At 43.1% G+C, this 18038-nt stretch overlaps 1 protein-coding gene across 1 annotated transcript in view; it reads left to right on the plus strand.

Annotated features, from left to right (window-relative positions):
- The window catches only part of MAP3K5 (mitogen-activated protein kinase kinase kinase 5), a 240487-nt gene that overhangs the window by 29085 nt on the left and 193364 nt on the right, over positions 1-18038 (plus strand). The window lies entirely within an intron of this gene.

Consider the following 18038-nt stretch of genomic DNA (forward strand, 5'->3'; position numbering starts at 1 on the left):
AGGGAGGAGGGATGGGTGAGAGTCCTTTCCGGGAGGGTCAGTGCAGACCTGATCATGTGGTTCAAAAACTGGTTTTATTGGCAGGCCACCTGCCTATTCCTATAGAGGTTTGTCACCAGCGTTAACATTTCTAGATAAGGAAAAACCACAGGAGATACTTTCCCTGGCCTCATAGCCCTTGGTACTTTCCCCTGTGTAGTTCTAGTTAGCTGTAGAATCTCAACCAGGAGATGACTTTTTGGGGGATCTTTTTCCTGAGCCAGTCCCTCCTCCCTGCTTAGGTTCATGCATGTGCTGTCTTATGATGAACAGGTCTTGGCTTGTGTCCTCTCAGATACACCGGTGAGTTTGGAAAAAGCTTTGGTTTCTTTAAGCACAGTGATTCTTTTTTTTTTTTAAGATTTATTTATTTTTATTACAAAGTCAGATATACAGAGAATAGGAGAGACAGAGAGGAAGATCTTCCGTCCGATGATTCACTCCCCAAGTGAGCCGCAACGGCCATTGCTGCGTCCATCCGAAACCGGGAACCAGGAACCTCTTCCAGGTCTCCCACATGGGTGCAGTGTCCCAAAGCTTTGGGCCGTCCTCAACTGCTTTCCCAGGCCATAAGCAGGGAGCTGGATGGGAAGTGGGGCTGCTGGGATTAGAACCGGTGCCCATATGGGATCCCAGCGTGTTCAAGGCAAGGACTTTAGCCGCTAGGCCACGCCGCCGGGCCCCAAGCACAGTGATTCTTAAGAGTTGCCATCCAAAGTTGGAAGCGCTGATTTTTTTTTTTTTTGCTTTTTTTTTTTTGTTTTTTCATTTGCTCATTCCTGTCCACATTACTTTTCCCATTCACTGCTCTCTCTCTCGCAGCTTTTCTCTGGCTGGCCATTAGAGCAGAATTTTCCTTTCTTATTTTTGTCATTTGCTCCAAAGTAATGGTGTTATCCCTGTTGAAAAGAGGAACAAAATGTATTGGCAAGTAACTGTCTTTAAAGCCATCATTGGAAGAGATAAAAAATTCATTTGAAAACATTTCCTTTTCCTTTTCTTTGGTGAACAGAAATAACCTAGTAATGTTTCATCTTGGGTGGAATTGCTGCCTGGAGAAGATTCCTGCCAGCCCTCCCCAGATGCACCAAAACTGCTGTAAACCATGTGAGGCCCTTTCTAGAAGGCCTCAGGTGGGCTGTTCTGTGGCTGACTATCTTACTTTTTCTTCTCCAGCCCTTGTCACTTGTACTGAGTAGTTGCAATGAAATGACTCAGTGGTCATGGTCATTTCCTGCATGGAGCCTATGGGCTGTCGACCAGCTTGTCACCCCCTTGTCTGTCAAGGTCCGGCATTCCTTGGCCTCCTTAGCTGCCTCTCTCCCCAGCCCTAGGACTGATTGCTGTTTCCTTACTAACCCAAGCTCAGAGTCTCCATTCCTGGGTGCAGTAGTCCAGTGTTTGTCTCCCCTTTTTCTTCTCCCAAATTCTGCAGTTTCACTGTGCTGACAGTTGCTGGCACTGAGGTCCTGGGAAGTGGGAATGGTTCTTCTGCAGTTCCCTCCCTGGACTCCTTTGCTCCTGGCACTGCTCTGGGAACTTCTCTGCTCCGTCCAGCCACCCAGCAGTGCCTGCTGCGTACTTCCATGGTGGCAGCTGGCCCCTCTGCTGAGACGGTCAGCATCTGCCTTTCGTGCTGTTGTGTCCCTACTGCACACATACCACAGGTGTTCCACAAATACTGTTGTCTGCTTCAGACGCCACAGACTTGTGACAGCTGGAGGGCTTATATAATAAGGGAGTTAAAGAGGCTGGGAGTCTGAAGTCAAGGCAGATTTGGTTCTGTGGAGGGCTTAGTTCTCCATAAATAGCTGTCTCACAGTTAGCTTGCCTGGCTGAGGGAGCAGGAGTGACCAGGGACTTTCTTCTAGGGTCCAGTTTACAACAGCACTAATCCCATTTATGAGAGGTTTGACCCATCATCACCCAAAGACCTCAGCTTCCTAATACTCACCTTGGGGGTTAGGATTTCAACATATGAATTGAGGGGAACACAAGCATTTAAACAGTAGCAATATTTGTTGAGTAATATGATAACAGAAAATGCTGTTAATTAAATTTTGCAAGCCAATGTGAGTAGGTAACTTCATCATTTACAGAAACAGTGCCTCAGATAAGAGCTTTATTCAGAAAATAGTTTCCCCTTTGTACTGATTGCTACTTGTGACTATTAAAAAATTAATTTGTAAAATAACACATGCCTTGAAATTTAGTATAACATTTACTAGTCTTCAATGCCTTTATTGTTTCTGCAAGAACAAAAATCTAGACTGATGACAATTGCATATGTATTATTGACTGCTGACTAATCTTGGCTAGTTAGATATGAGTTTATGTTTATGCTTAATGTAATTAGAATATATTAATTGGGTAAATTAAAAACTATAGGGTGGATATTAGGCCCAGCAGCTAAGGAAACAAGTAAAGATGCCTGTGTCCCATCTGGGAGTATCTTCACTTGATTCCTGACTTTGACGCCTGATTCTGTTTCTAAAAGAACAAATTTGAAAAATTAAGCCATTATTATAGCCTCCTGCCTAGGTTGTTCTGTTTATTTGATACTTGTAGACATACTGTAAAAAGGTAGGTATAGTTGGACTGTCACAATGGCATAGCAAGCTAATCTTCCCCCTGTAGCACCGGCGTTTCCTATGGACCTTGGTTCTAGTCCTCGCTGTTCCACTTCTGATCCAGCTCCCAGCTTATGGCCTGGGAAAGCGGTGGAGGGTGGCTTAGGCCCTTGGGCTCTACATCTGTGTGGGAGGGAGACCTGGAAGAGACTCCTCCCAGCTGCAAGCAGGCTCAGCCCTGGCCATTGCAACTACTTGGTGGGTGAACCAGTAGAAGGGAGATCTCTCTCCTTCTCTCTCTGTAACTCTTTCAAGTAAAAAATAAATAAATCTTTGTATAACAAAGCTAGGTATAATCTTTAGAAATCCATTTCCTGCCTCAGTAACTTAAAAATGTAGAAATGTTAGTTTATTTCCCTTCACAGCACTATGTGTTTCCCCCATGATAATAGCGTCTATTCTTTGCAAATAGGGATAATTTGGTTTTTACTCCCACAAACTTAACTTCATTTTTCTTATAGGTTTGGTTCAGATGTTATTTTAGAAAATAGTCTTTTTTTGAAGATTTTCTCCAGATGGTGTACCATAAATTATAATGTGGATTTTTGACCCTGGTCCCTGCCTGTCAGTCACAATGGGTAATGTTACATGTTCATGAATCAATTTCTTAGGAATACATTTTTTAGTTTATTTGAGGCAGAGGAACAGAGACAGAGTGAGAGCAAGAGCGAGCAAAAATTCAGTGAATCTCTCTTAAATGCCTGCATTGTTTGGTATAGGTTAGAGCCAGGAGTAAAGCCAGGAGCTGGGAGTCTCTTCAGCTCCCATGCATGGTGGGCAGGGACCCAGTCACGTGGGCCATCAGAGCTGCCGCCTCCCGGCATGTAGGTAGCAGGAAGCTGGAGGCTGGAGCTCAGGCATTCAAGACAAGAGTGACTGAACTGCCAAATGCCTGCCCCGTGAGTCAGTGTGTTATTTGTTTTTGTCCCTTTGTTCAGCCTGGTGCCTCGCAAATAGTACCAATTCAATAAATATTTATTGAATGTATGGGTAAATAAGACTAGCTAGAATAACAGTTTGCTTCAAAAGCTATGCTCCCTAAAATTTGATATGTGGAAACATGGGTGGGAACAGGTTTCCTGCTGTGAATGTAAGAAGTGCATAAATTCAAAAACATGTTTCATTTTTCTCAAAGGGAATAAGAACTTTAATCAAGGCAAACTACACTTTCACCTAATAATTAATTATTAATTATTAATAACCCCTCTGCACCTGTATCTCAGTGCTTGTCAGTGATCATATTTTACTACAGTCACCCCAGTCAGAGACTCAGTGTCATCTTTGTCTCCTTACCGTGTATGCATACATTCGGTTAATGAATGTCTTCTGTATACTAGATACTGTTTTCACGTTTGTGGATAGTGAGCTGAGTCTCAGGGTGGCATGGATGTAAGGAGATCACTTCTGCAGAGTGATAGTCATTAGCTCTTTTCAGTCATCTAATTGTACTACACTTGATCTTAGCCAAAAGGCCGAGAAGCGATCAGTCATCTAATTGTAAGCTGTGTACTTGGAAGAAAGTCTAGAGGGCTAAGAGAGGGGACTGCCTTGGTCTGAGAGCCAGGAGAGGCAGAGGTGAGCAGGTTAGATGTGAGGATCCAGTAGGAAGCTGGGGCAGAGAGGAGCTGGATGAGGCTGGGAAGTGAGGCCAGGGGTAGGAGTTAGGCAGGGCATTAGTGATTCAGGTTAAAGATTTTCAATCTTCCCTAAGCCATTGAAAGTTTATTTTTGTCTTAAATGTAAGAGAATGCCTCAAAGAGCTTAGCGTTTAAAAAAAAAATGCTAGTGTGAATATTATGTGGCCAGTGGGGAAGTGAGGGCTGAGTTAGGAGACCAGGTGGATATTATGGCTGGAGGGAAGTAAATAGATCGACAGGAAGGGGTGTTGATAGGAGTTCATGATTGAGCAGAAAAAAAAGTGGGGATGCTTTAGGGTGACCTGTTTCAGGCAGAAGCAGCTAAATTTAGTAAAAGAGTGCTTTCCCCAACCTGCTGAAACTTTGGATCCTGGCAATGAACTTCAGGACGTGTCTTGTTGGGCTTGAGGGATATGTAGGAACCAAGTGGAAATGTGGGAAGACATGTTCGAGGGTAAAGGAACAGAACCACCTTCTAAAACCCTACCCCTGCCCTTGAACATCAGACCTTTCCCAGATGACTCTGCCTCTCTCCCCTGTGGCCCTTGTGCTGGGCATCCAGAGCTCCCACCCTTTCACAGCTCCGTGCTGTGGCATTAATTGGTCTAACTAGGGCTCCCTCCATCTTCTGCTTGGCCTGAACTCACACTGACTCCTCCAGCTGAAGTGAGAAATGACATGCTGCTTGCCCACTCTCCAGCCTCCCACCCTTACCCCTCTGCAAGAAGAGCTTGTGGCTTTCTGTTTCTTCCTTTGTGATGTCCCTGTTTCTAATGGAGCCCTTGCTGATTTGCATTACAGGTAACTAGTTTGAGATTCTTGCCTCCCATGTGTAACGCTTTGAGAACAGAGACTGTGGCTCTGTCATTTCTGTAGCAACAGCGTCTAGATCCTTGCCTGGGACAGGAGAGGTGTTAAGGTAATTACCAAAGGTGTGAATGAGTCAGGTGGAGGGAGGGAAGTAGGGATGAAGGGAGGAACTACACTGAGGAAAAGGCGCTTGAATTGAAGATTAAGATGACTTTCGAATTATCTGGAGTTGTTTTCATCAACTTATTTGGAAGCCAGTACTTGCCCTGATCAATAGTGTGCTCTTCAGTCAAGGTTAAACTGAAAGTTCACCTCTATTTCCAGGGTGGTACTCTCCTGAGAGAGAAGGCGTGACTCACTTTTTTCTTTGAAGTCTGTATGTTTTTGATGTTTGACATATTTGGTGGGTTAGATTACAAGAATGCAATACAACCACATCCCTTGTATCAACCTGGGCTAGGAGATATTTCTCCAGTTCAGAAAATAACAAACTCAGCAGTATGCTTGCTGTCTCCTTCTCAAGGGACTGCTCACAACTTTTCTAGGCTGAGATTAGATTTTTAAAAGATGTATTTATTACTTTTATTTGAAATGATTTACAGAGAGGGAAGGAGAGACAGAGAGAGGCCTTCCATCCTCTGGTTCACTCCCCAAATGGATGCAGAGGCTGGAGCTGGGCCATTCTAAAGCCAGGAGACTGGAGCTTCCTTTGGGTCTCCCATGTGGATGCAGTGGCCCAAGGAGTTGGGCCATTTTAAACTAATTTCCTAGGCACGTTAGCAGGAAACTGAATCAGAAGAGGAGTAGTGAGGACTCAAACCACTGCCCAAAAGGAGTGCCAGTACCACAGAAAGAGTCTTAATCTATTACACCACAATGCCAGCTCTCTGAGATTACATCTTTAAACTTCATAAAATGTTGCTGTGTGATGATTTAGGGCCCTGAGAACAGGGTGTGTAATTCAGTACTGCTCGCAGTTTCTGCATTGAGAGACATTTTGGTATTTCATGTTCACTGGAGAAAAGGAAAAAATAATTATTATTATGTTCTAATGTAAAAATCACTACTGGATTTGGCCACTAAGTCCTCATGATTGAATTTTACTATCTATTTGTGCTTTATTAGATGTTACTTTAATACTAGTAAATTCCAGTTCTTACCAATTCTCCTGGCTATTGCCATACAATCTGGATTGTAGTTCTTTTTTTTTAAGTAATCTGTGGTTTAAACTTCAGAAAGATATCTCTGTAATTCCCTAAATAAGATGCTTAACATGTGTGGGAAGATGGCCTTTGGATGACCTGGTCAAACATGAAGGGAACGAGCAGCAGTCAGGTGCTTGGCCTGAAGATGAAATGCCTGAATTTAGTGCCCAGACCCAGCTTTCAATTCCATCTCCCTGCAGACCCCAAGAGGCAGTGATGGCTGAATACTTACTACTCACATAGGAGGCCTGCATTGTTCCCAGCTCAGCCCTGGCTGTTGTAGGCACTTGAGGAGTGACCAAGTAAGTGAGAAAACACACCCAGACAGACAGACAGACACACACACACACACACACACACACACTCTTCCTCTCTCTCTTGATCTCTCTCTCTCTGAACCTCTTAAAGAGGGTAAAACCATAAACACAAAGTGCAGTGACTAACCAAGGAGAAGCATTCTGAGAGGGGATCTGCACGAGAGCCCAAGAATGCTATTGTGGGACTATTAATTCAGAAAGTGGAGAAGAAACTTCCAGAAGGACTGGAGCTCACTCCCCAGGATTTGGAACCATTAGAAAATCTGATTTAATCGGAGTCACCAAAGAGGAACAAATTATTAGTTACTCTCACTGGCAAAGCTAAAAAATTGTAGTAGGTAAATCTGCAATTTGTAACAACCCTGGAATACTGTTTTGCAGTTGATCATAAGAACAGGTGGCGATGATGTAAACACACCAAGGAATCAGGATTTAGGACAGCTTACTTTGGAAGGAGGAAGAAAACGAAACATGTGGGAATGACAGAGTTTTGACAAGCTTAAGGCCTTTTCTCAGCTATCGAGAACAAAGAGAAGTTGGAACAACCAAAGTCTTTTAGTGTAGATTTTAACGTGCTTTTAAAAAGCAATACATTCTGAACCTATCTAAAGATAACCACCTGATCTTGTCAAAGAAGCAATCTGACATATTATTTTTAACAACAAAAGATGCAAGTGCAGCTTAAATTATAAAAATTCATCCCTTTCATCATGAAGGAATTCTTCATCCTCGGCAAGTCTTTAAAATACCCAGCTGGCATCAGAAGAGTTTATTGTCAACGCGGGACACTGTAGGAAATGTTTTTGAACTGTTAAGAATGAATTGACTAATGAAAAGCTGGAAGTACATCAGGCTGCGATTTTTCCTACAGTCCATGGGATATGGAGAGAAGGTAGCCATATCTTGTCTCTTCATTTCTGCTCTGATGAACACAGGGATATTTGTATAGTGATGGATGTTGGGGGAAAACCCCATATGGGAGAACCACAAGTGAAATGGGCCTGTGAGACAAACAAAAGAGACTGACACACCCAGGATAACACAGAATATCATTTCTCAGGGGCAAAGATCAAGAAGATTGGCTTGAGCAGCTGTAAGACAAGTACATCTTGCACTGTATGCCCGGAGAAAGGAGGTTTTTATAGGAAAAGATGGTCCATGGCTAACCCACACTTTCCCAAGAAATACTAGCTTTCCAGTTGTCATGTGAGAAACATTCCAGGTGTCAGCTAGGACTAGCAGGTGATGTTACTGTACTTTGTTTATCCCATAAGGTTTGGGATGATTGTCAGGGGTACCTGAAGGACAGGATGGCAGTTTGAACCAATATGGCTATACAATCATGTCCAGTAGAGTCACCACCCGGGTTGTTTGGGGAGGAGGGACTTGGAGGAATCGCAGTAGGTGTTTTACCAGTTCCTGTGCTCATTGCCAGCAGGATAAGGCATCTTCTTACACACTGCTTGCAACCATGCAGCACAGCGCAGCCTGCCATGTTCCCCATGAGCATTATCATCCCTGGCTTCTGCTATTCAGCCATACAGACATTGATGGAGTCTCCCCTGCCTGAACATTCATGTTCTGTAGGACAAGGTCAGTGAATATATGACACTCTTCAAGTTCTTGGTCATTGTAAGCTGACTTTGGTGCTGTGGGTAGAAGAAGGTCTCTCAGGAGGCATATTAGAGCTCCATCTTTTGCAAGAGTGAGCATGCTGTAAGTGCCTCAGAGACTCCCCTAGCTGTGGTCATGCTTCAAAAACTTGGTGGGAAAAATGCTAAGATAAATTTACTTAGTGCAACAATATTTTAAAACCGTGTGTGAAAGGTTTTTGAAGACTGTGCATAATGGAAAACTATGGATGGATTTCATATGCGACTGGAGTAGCCAGTTAAGGTATCATACAATAGTGTAGTTTTGTTAGTGACCTAAACTAATGGGGGCTGCATAATTATCAAGGCAATTTGACTATTATACCTTTTGAGCAAATAATAAATTTTCTAATTTTCCATTTTTATTTAGCTAGGATAAGTAATATGTCTATAATTATATTTGAAAGATGCCAAGTAAAACCTCTTCCACTATCTGAAATTTTCTACCTCAATTTAAAAAAACTGATATACATTTCCAGCTGTCCTGTAGCCTTAGTTGGTGCTTTTCTATTTAAAACTGTTTTAAAAGATTCTGAATCCTTTTCTTGGAAGTAATTCTTTCAGCTTTGACCACAGTTTCTATAGAATACTTAACTCAGTTTTTAAAAAATTAAGACATTTATTTGCAAGGCAGAACAACAAAAAGAGGGAGAGTGGGCAAAGCACATTTTCCATCTGTTTTACTCCTCAAATGGCAGCCACAGCCAGGTTTGGGCCACCCTGAATTCAGAAGCCCAGGACTCTGCTGGTCTCCCATGTGTATGGCAGGGGTCAAAGTACGTGGGCCATCTTCTGCTGCCTTCCTAGGTACATTAGTGGAAAATTGGATTGGTAGCAGAATAGCCTGTAGTCATACCAGTGCTCTGATGCTGATGTAGCAAGGGGTGGTTTTACCTGATGTGCCCCAACACTGACTGCTTACTTCAATTTCTAACTACTTCAGATTTGTCATATTATTAGTTCTTTCTTTCTAAGGTACAGGAATGTTTAATTGTACTGTAACAAGTGTTAGACATTCTCTAACTTGGAGCTGGTATAGTGGCATAACCAGCTAATCTATCTATAGGCACTTGGCATCACAGGTTGGTACTGATTCATGTCCCAGCTGCTCCACTTCTAATCTACTTCTCCATTAATGCACCTGGGAAAACAGTGGAGGATGGTCCAAGTGCTTGAGACCCTGCTCCCTCATGGGAGACCCAGAAGAAGCTCCAGGTCCCTGGCTTCAGATCAGCTCATATCTGGCCATTGCATCCATTTGAGGAGTGAACCAGTAGATGTAATATCTCCCTTCCTGTTTCTCCCTGTGTCTATGTAACTCTGACTTTCCAAGTAAAGTAAATAAAAATTTTTTTAAATCTTAGTTTCATCTTCATTCTTTAAAAAAATTAACCTTTTACACATTATCTCAGATTTTGTTTACCCTAAGCCTTTTCTTTGAATATGTTTTGTAAATAGTGCCCTGGATGTCATCAAAGACAATCCCTCAGATTTTTTTATGAATAAGTACATGTTTGTGTAAGTACACATAAATAGACATTTTGGACAGTAGAAAGTCCATTATGGAAATGTAGTGGTAAATATTAAACATTTTCCCAATTACTTTCTTCATCTGTGTATCAGCTGAAGTATTTATACGTGTTGCAGAAAGGTGGGCTCCAGAGAGTGGGTAAGGATGTGAAATCCTCTGCATGCCCAAGCTTGCACATATAGCTTAGTGCTACAAATGACTCATAGATTGTGACTTTATTTGGGATTTTCCACTTTGAACCAGAAAGTGGAAATTCGCTTGTTCTCATTATGAGGAATTTTAAAATCTCTCTCTTAAGTCAGGGTAGTAGACATAGGGTTTCAAAGAACCACCACATGTCTGATAGGCCTCTCTGTGTGTGTATAATATATTATTAGCAATAAACAATAAATTAGATAATAATTAATAATGCATACAATATTAATAACAAAATAATCAAACATATATATATATATATATATTTGCTTTGTTGGCTAAAGTCTGATTCATCATATGCCTAGAACGTTCCTTTTAACCAGTCTGAATTTGCAGTATGGCTGTTTCTGGGCTCGGCGGCATGGCCTAGTGGCTAAGGTCTTCGCCTTGATCCCATATGGCCGCTGGTTCACGTCCCGGCAGCTCCACTTCCTCTCTGTTTCTCCTCCTCTCAGTATATCTGACTTTGTAATAAAAATGGAATAAATCTTTAAAAAAAAAAAAAAAAGCGGCGTGGCCTAGTGGCAGTATGGCTGTTTCTTGAACTTCTTGATCATCATCTGTGTCCTTGGTCCTCACTTTGTGGTCCCTGTACCTGAAGTCTGGCATTACCTGGTACTTGTGAGAAAGGCAAGTCTCAACCTTTCTCACCTGCCACGGCTGAGTCAGATCTGTGTTTTACTCTGGTGATTCGTGTCATGTTATGTTTGAGAACACCGATTTGAACCCACTGTTTTTATTTTATAACCTTTCACTTGTTCTTCAATCTGTCAATCTTGGAAAAGCCTGCAATGATCTCTTAGTAGCTCATTATAGTGCTTCTCAGGGTTGGTCAAGCGTTTCTGGATTGTGCCTTCTTGAGAAGCAGTCCATGTTCTAGGCTCCCTTAGGGACCTACACTTTGAAAAGTAGTTCCAGATTGTTTCACCCCAGAAAACCCTTTTCTTGATCCTTGGCTCCCTATCTGTTCCTTGGCCAGAGACATCCAGAGAACAGCCTTGCCAACAGGACCAGAAACCCCTTGTCCCATAAGGGGAACCTGGAAAAGAAACTTCAGAGATGCCATAGCTGCGGTTCTTACAGGTCTGATGATTTTTAGAAAAGGAAGAATTTGGGACTGGTGCGATGCTATAATAGGCTAAATCCTCTACCTGCAGCGCTGGCATCCCATTAAGGGCAATGGTTTGAGTCCTAGCTTCTCCATTTCTGATCCAGCTCCCTGCTTATGGTCTGGGAAAGAAGCAAATATGGAAGTAATTCTTGGGTTCTGCACCCACCTGGTGAACCCAGAAGAAACTACTGGCTCTCAGCTTTGGACCAACCTAGCTCCAGTTATTGTGACTGGTTGGGGAGTGAACCAGCAAATGAAGAATTTCTCTGTCTTTTTGTCTCTCTCTGTAACTCTGCCTTTTAAATAAAATTGAATAAATCTTTCTTAGAAAAAAGAAAAAAAGGAATTTGATTATATTTTCAGTTTAGTTTTTTGGAAAGTGGAAATACATAAGTACTTCAGAATCTTCATGGGAAAAGGGAATCAAAAGATAAGTTTACTTCAGTGTAAGAATTTTTAAATCCATGTATAGTTTTTTTATAATTTGTACTTAAAATTTATTTCTTTTTTTGAAAAGGAGGGAGGGCGATTAAGAGAGAGAGACAGAGATGACAGAGATAAAAAGATCTTCCATCTTTGTCTTGTTTCCCAAAAGGTCAGGTCTAAGTCAGTCCAAATCCAGAAGTCAGGAACTCCATCCACGTCTCTTATATGGATGACAGGGACTCAGGAATTTATATCATTGTCCACTGTCTTCTCAGGCACATTGGTAGGAAGCTGCATCAGAAGCAGAGCATCTGGGACTTGGAATGGCCTCTAAAGTGGGATGTTGGTGTTGCAATCAGGGACTTAAGCTGATGTACCTCAGTGCCAGATTCCATAATATACATTTCCTGTGAATTTTTTAAAGATCCCTGTGTAGAAGCAACAAATAAGTAGAAGCTGGAAATTTTGTACTTTGGAGTAGATGTTTGACATAATAGTTAAGACTCTGGGATGGGTACATCTCATTGGTGTGCCTGGGTTTGATTTGTACTCTGGGAGGTAGCAGGTGAGAGTCTCTGCTACCCATGTGGGACCTGGATTGAGTTCTGGGATCCTGGTTTTGTCCTGTCCCTGCCCTGCCTGTAATGGGCATTTGGTGGAGGCAGCCAAAAGTGGGAATGTGCAGTCTTTCTCTTACTGTATCTTTTTGTCTCTCTGCCTTTCAAATAAGACAAAGACGTGAATAATAAGAGAGAAAAGTTGCATTTACATAAAAATTAATTTTTGGAATGCATTTGGATATTTCCTCATGGGAGAGTGATCCCTTCATCACTGGCCATCATTAAAGCAGGGAGGGTGTTCAGATTGAGGCTGCCCAGGACACAGAAAATGTTTGCTGAGACAGACTGAATGATTTCCCCTAATTCTTTTTTGAAATATGTTTGTTTATTTTTATTTGAAAGGCAAGTTTTTACACAAAGAGAAAGAGACAGAGAAGAGGTTTTCCATCCACGGGTTCTTTCCTCAAATAGCAGCAACAGTCAGAGCAGAGCACATCCGAAGCCAGGAGCCAGGATCTTCTTCCTAGCTTCCCACATGGGTGCAGGGTTCTGAGTCTTTGGGCCATCCTCTGCTGCTTTGCCAAACCACAAGCAGAGAGCAGGATTGGAAGTGGAGCAGCCGGGACGTGAACCAGCATTCATACCAGAAACTGGCACTTCCATGCTGACACCTTGCTGGACCCTCCCCTAATGTGCGGTGCTTTGTTGTGACAGAAACAAATATTACTGTGTGTGCTCAAATTGTTTCTTTTTTCCTCTTAAGCCATAGCTATATGTACTTCTCTTGGGTGTTAAAACCCCATATATGTTTTCTGCTTCTGGCTGGGCTGTAACTGCCTACTGAGACAGTAACTGGGGAGCACAGTAATTTCCATTGGGTATTCAGCATTCATTCTGTGTTGTTCAGGACCTCATATGTCATTTTAATCCAAGAAGACCATTGGGCAGATGTCTCTGTGGAACAGTACTTAGGAACTCCTTGTAACTGGTAGCTTAGAATCCACACTCTTATTATTACAGTTCATCTTCTCTGTGCATTTGGCAAATAAATACACTTATGTCTTTCTGCCCACTCAAAATTGTATGAGATTTGTTGAGTTTAATTCCCTTAGGCCTAGCTTCTTATTCTGTAAACCTAGAGAAAACCCACAGTCAATGTTAAGTCAAAAACCTGCTATATTTACCATTTTGTTCTATTGGGGAACTGATGGATTAAGATATTAAATTGTTTGAATCATCTGGTGATCTTCCAAAATATGTCATGAGCTATGTGTGTCTTTCCATGGTTACTGCTGCTTCCATCCTGGTTTAAACATGAGCCTCTCACATCTGGCCTCATGCATTGCCTGCTACTTTGTTTTCCTGCTTTACTGTGCCTCAAACAGCATCCAGAATGGTCTTCTACTAGGTGAAGTTCCTTAAGCACATGTTCCAGAATTTACCTAAGTTTGGGGGAGAAGTAACTTTAAAGATGAAGCTGATTTTAAATGACTGATTTGAATGACTGTTACTCTACTTACAGTTCTGTAGGTTAGGTTATCTGCTACAGAAAAAAAAAAGGTGCTATTTGCCTTTGTTGAAAACATCACTGAATGGGGTCTGTAGCCTTGAACTGTTGCTCCTGTGTGCCTCCCCTGTGTTCTGTGTGTGCAGCTGGGAAGCACTGAAAACAAGCCACAGAAGCACGCAGAATTCCTGTGGAAAAATTAGGGCACAAGGTTCTCCCTGTGAACAGGGTTTTGTGATTTTCATGGGCAAGGTTGTAGGCATCCTGGGAGGCAGGGCATTGGAAGAGAGTTCCTACCATCCTCCCTCAGTCAGAACCCTGGCAGCTGGCTAATCCTCTGTTTTAACTCTTTGCTGAGAGACAAATCCACTTTAATAGGTCAGATTCAGTGTTACTTGTTTATCAATAAAAGTGTTCATTAGTTGACAGTGGGAAACTGAAAATGAAGGGCAACTGTTTTTTCTTCTCCTTCGTTTATTTGTTGGTAAAATATAGTTACGGTTATATTTATTCCTTTTTCAAATAATCTGATGTTGGAAAGGGAAAAGTAGTCATCTGTGCAGCCAGTTTTCTGAGCAGGATACATAATAGATGCAATAGCTCCAATTAAGTTGCTTGAAAAATTAAGATACTTAATAACTGCCAAGTGTATGCCAGCTGCCGCCTGGTCAGCATTCTGAACAGAAAAAATTGGGCTGCATCCAACCACTGCTTACGCTGGTCTTCATTAGAAGAGCAATTCATTGCCACTAATGGGGAAATTAATATTTGCTGCCAAAGTTTCTAAGGAGCCCTGTGACCAAAATGCCGAAATAAGCAGCCTGTTCTTTTGCTTCTAGACAAATTGCACAGTTGATGGATGAGTGGGCAATCTTTCATTCGGCTTCCAACCAATTTTCATGGATCTTCGTGTTTGAAAATTATAATCACCTGATTCCAAAATTTCTGATGCTTATACCACACCCTGAACCAAGCAGATAAGGATCTTATGGTCAAGAACTTGGGCCACCGAAGTTCCTAGGTGATGACAGTGTGCAGCCAAGGCTGTGAGTCACTCTGGAAATGACCAGGCCTTGAGGCTGCACTGCAGTTCTCCCAGACTTCCAGATGCAGGGGTTGGTAAGGGTTCTGCAGGGGGTGAGTACTTGTGTCTAATGTGGTGAATGGAGTGGAAGACCCTTGCTCTCTGTCCCTGGATTGGGAGCTGCTTGGTTCCTAGATGTGGCAGCCTGGAGCAGCTCCTCCTTCCAACACAGTCCCAGGAAGTATGCGAGATTCTTGGCTGCTGCCAGGGTGGGCAGCCTTCCCGGTGACCCTGACATTGCAGACACAGACATTTTGAGGGTTGAGGGTGGGGGACTGGAGGGGAAAGGCTCAAAGATTATTTATTACTATTATTATTGAAAAATTATTTTCATTTTATTTGAAAGGTGAAAAACAGACCCTCCAGCCCCCGCCTCTCCTCCTCTATGCTCATAACAGCCAAACCTGGGCAAGCCTAAGTCAGGAGCCCAGAACTCTAGCCAGAACTCCCGTCGGTGGCAGGGAGCCAGCTCTTTGGGCATCACCTGCTACCCCAAAGGTGTGCATTAACAAGAGCTGAACTGGAAGCAGAGTAGCCAGAAGTTAAAGTAGGCACTGTGATAGGGAGACCAGTGCACCAAGCAGTGACTTAACTGCCCTATCAAATGCTAAACTTTAATTTTTTAAGGTAAACTTTACCTTCAGAGCAAATCTGGGCTCACAGAACAATAGAGCAGAAGGAACGGAGTTCCTGTAAATCTCCAGTCCCTGCTTACACACAGCTTTTCCCAGTGTCGACATCCCCTTCCAGAGTGGTACACTTGTTACAGTTGGTGAATTGTCTCTTTTTTTTTTTTTTTAAGATTTATTTATTTTTATTACAAAGTCAGATATACAGAGAGGAGGAGAGACAGAGAAGATGATGTTCTGTCCAATGATTCACTTCCCAAGTGAGTGCAATGGCCAGTACTGTGCCAGTCTGAAACCGGGAACCAGGAACCTCCTCCAGGTCTCCCATGCGGGTGCAGGGTCCCAAGGCTTTGGGCCATCCTCAACTGCTTTCCCAGGCCACAAACAGGGAGCTGGATGGGAAGTGGAGCTGCCGGGATTAGAACCGGCACCCATATGGCGAGGACTTTAGCCACTAGGCCACGCTGCCGGGCCTGAATTGTCACTTAAGACATCACGATCAACGCAGTCTGTAGTTGTCATGAGGGTTCACTCCTGGTGCTGTACATTCTACAAGTTTGGACCAATACATATTCACTCATGTCCCACATTATTATGTTCTCTGCCCCTAATCAACTTGTGACAGTCATGATCATTTTAGAGTTGGAATCAAAACAAGCAGCCATGGGCATCTCAAGAGCCAGGAGCTTCATCTGTCTTCCACATGGGTTCAGGGGCTCTAATCACTTGGGTTATCCACTGCTTTCCCAAGTGTATTATCAGGGAGCTGGATCTGAAGCGGAGTGGCTGGACCATAAACTGGTGGCCATATGGGAGGCTAGCATTGCACATGGTTGTTTAACTCAGTCTCCCGTGACTCTAGCCCCAAGAAAATAATTTGTGTAACAATTTTTTCTAAAAACAATCTAACATCCAAACTTACTTAGAAATCCTATTTAAAAAATACTCTTGAGTATTAATGGTTGAATTTCAGGCTTTTCTTTCCTGTTTTCCTTCTTCCTTTCCAGCCCTCCCGGCCTCCGCCTGCCCTCTGTTTAATTGTTGTGGGCTTGTTCCTGAATCACCTATGGATAGAAAGGGCTGGGGACAATGGTGTCTTTTCCATTTCGTTACCTGGTTGAAACCAGTTCCCAAGGAGCATTTGAAGCTTTCAGTCCAGAACTCAGGGGACAGGTGATGTGAATTATAAAACCAGCGTTGGCTGCTGATGTTTAAAAAGAAACCTGACCCTGGCTTGGTATTTTCAGGAAGAAATGGTAAGTAAACAGCCGAATTTCAATAGGATCAAAATACACCCTTGGAAGAAGAATTAAAAAAAAAGAGGAAAGCTAAGATTGAAGGTGAAAGAGAGACAGGTCACGTGAATACATACACACATACACAGGGAGGGAGAGAATATAGAACCATTTTACCTAGTGGAAGAAGGGCTTTTGTTTAGCAGCTGCTTGATTCTACTCCATGCTATTTTCCTTCTTTACCTTGACCTGGGGGATTTTTTTCCCGCAACACCTGGAATTCTTGGGGCACTAAAGTACAGCTTCAAGGCCGCTTCAAGGCCTGGTCATATTAAGTGTAAGTACATCATTTCTGAAAGTTGATGGGAGAATACACAGGGCTGATGGAGTTACATCAGCAAAGGGCTTTCTTACTGAGTTTTTGACAGCTGCCCACTCCTGCCACTATGTCCTGTGGAAGAGCAGCTGGTGCTTAGGACCCCAGAAGATGCTCGAGAATAACAAGTATAGTAAACATATTGGGGTGACACACTGCTGGGGCTGCCAGAAGCAAACCTGCATTTGCCTCAGTTGGTCATCCCTGTACCTGCTGAGAGGCTTGTAATTAGTTGCTGGTTCTGCCCCATCAAGTCCCAAGGCAGAGACCACAGTGCTGGTTTTGTCTGTCCGCCTGCACCACCCTTGGGGTTACTCTTTAAATAGAGGTTTTATCAAGGTACCAAAAGACCCTGCTGATTAGACTGACAGTCATTTAACTGCTTTACTATGCCCTGATTATCCAGCCGGACAAGAACCTAAAAGGCACATAGAGTTCCCTGTCCTGGGAGTGAGGGGTGGGGTGCTCCCATCCATGGCTTGCACCCTAGTAGTGGCCAGCATTCCTGGAGCACTCATGCCCGCGAAGCCCGGAGGACTCACGGTGGCGAAGACAGGGAGTTCAGCCCCCCGGGCTTCCAGTTGTTCACTGCATAGCTCAGGCGTGGACTCAGGCAGCTGCACTCTGTTCACGAGAGGGCACACCTTGGCCATTTATGGTCTCTTGTCCATACTGACAGCCCATAGGTCACATTTTTCTGTCTCTTCTTACTTCTGTGCCTTTGTCAGAGCCAATCACTTTGACATGGGGAGTCCTGCCAACCCATCCATTTGCTCTGTTACCTAGTTTAATACCACATGTCCTTTTATCATCCTGCTGATTACATTTTGCTTTGGGATTTGCGTGATTATTTGATTGTCTTTTCTTTCAGTTGATCATCAGTTTTCTGAAGACAGGAACTGTGTGTGTGTGTGTAACTGATTTGTGTACCCAGGCTTGGCTTATAGTTGGAATGTAATGAGCATTGGTTGAACCAATGACTGCACTAGTTCTGGTGTGCGAGGGCTTATGTGACTGCAAGTTACTTTCAGTCTGATGGCACATGCCTCCAAGTACACATGTACCCAACACGCTTACTGTCAGTTTAGCTCATT

The sequence above is a fragment of the Ochotona princeps genome, chromosome 1 (genome assembly GCF_030435755.1).
Source record: "Ochotona princeps isolate mOchPri1 chromosome 1, mOchPri1.hap1, whole genome shotgun sequence".
Classification (NCBI taxonomy): Eukaryota; Metazoa; Chordata; class Mammalia; order Lagomorpha; family Ochotonidae; genus Ochotona; species Ochotona princeps.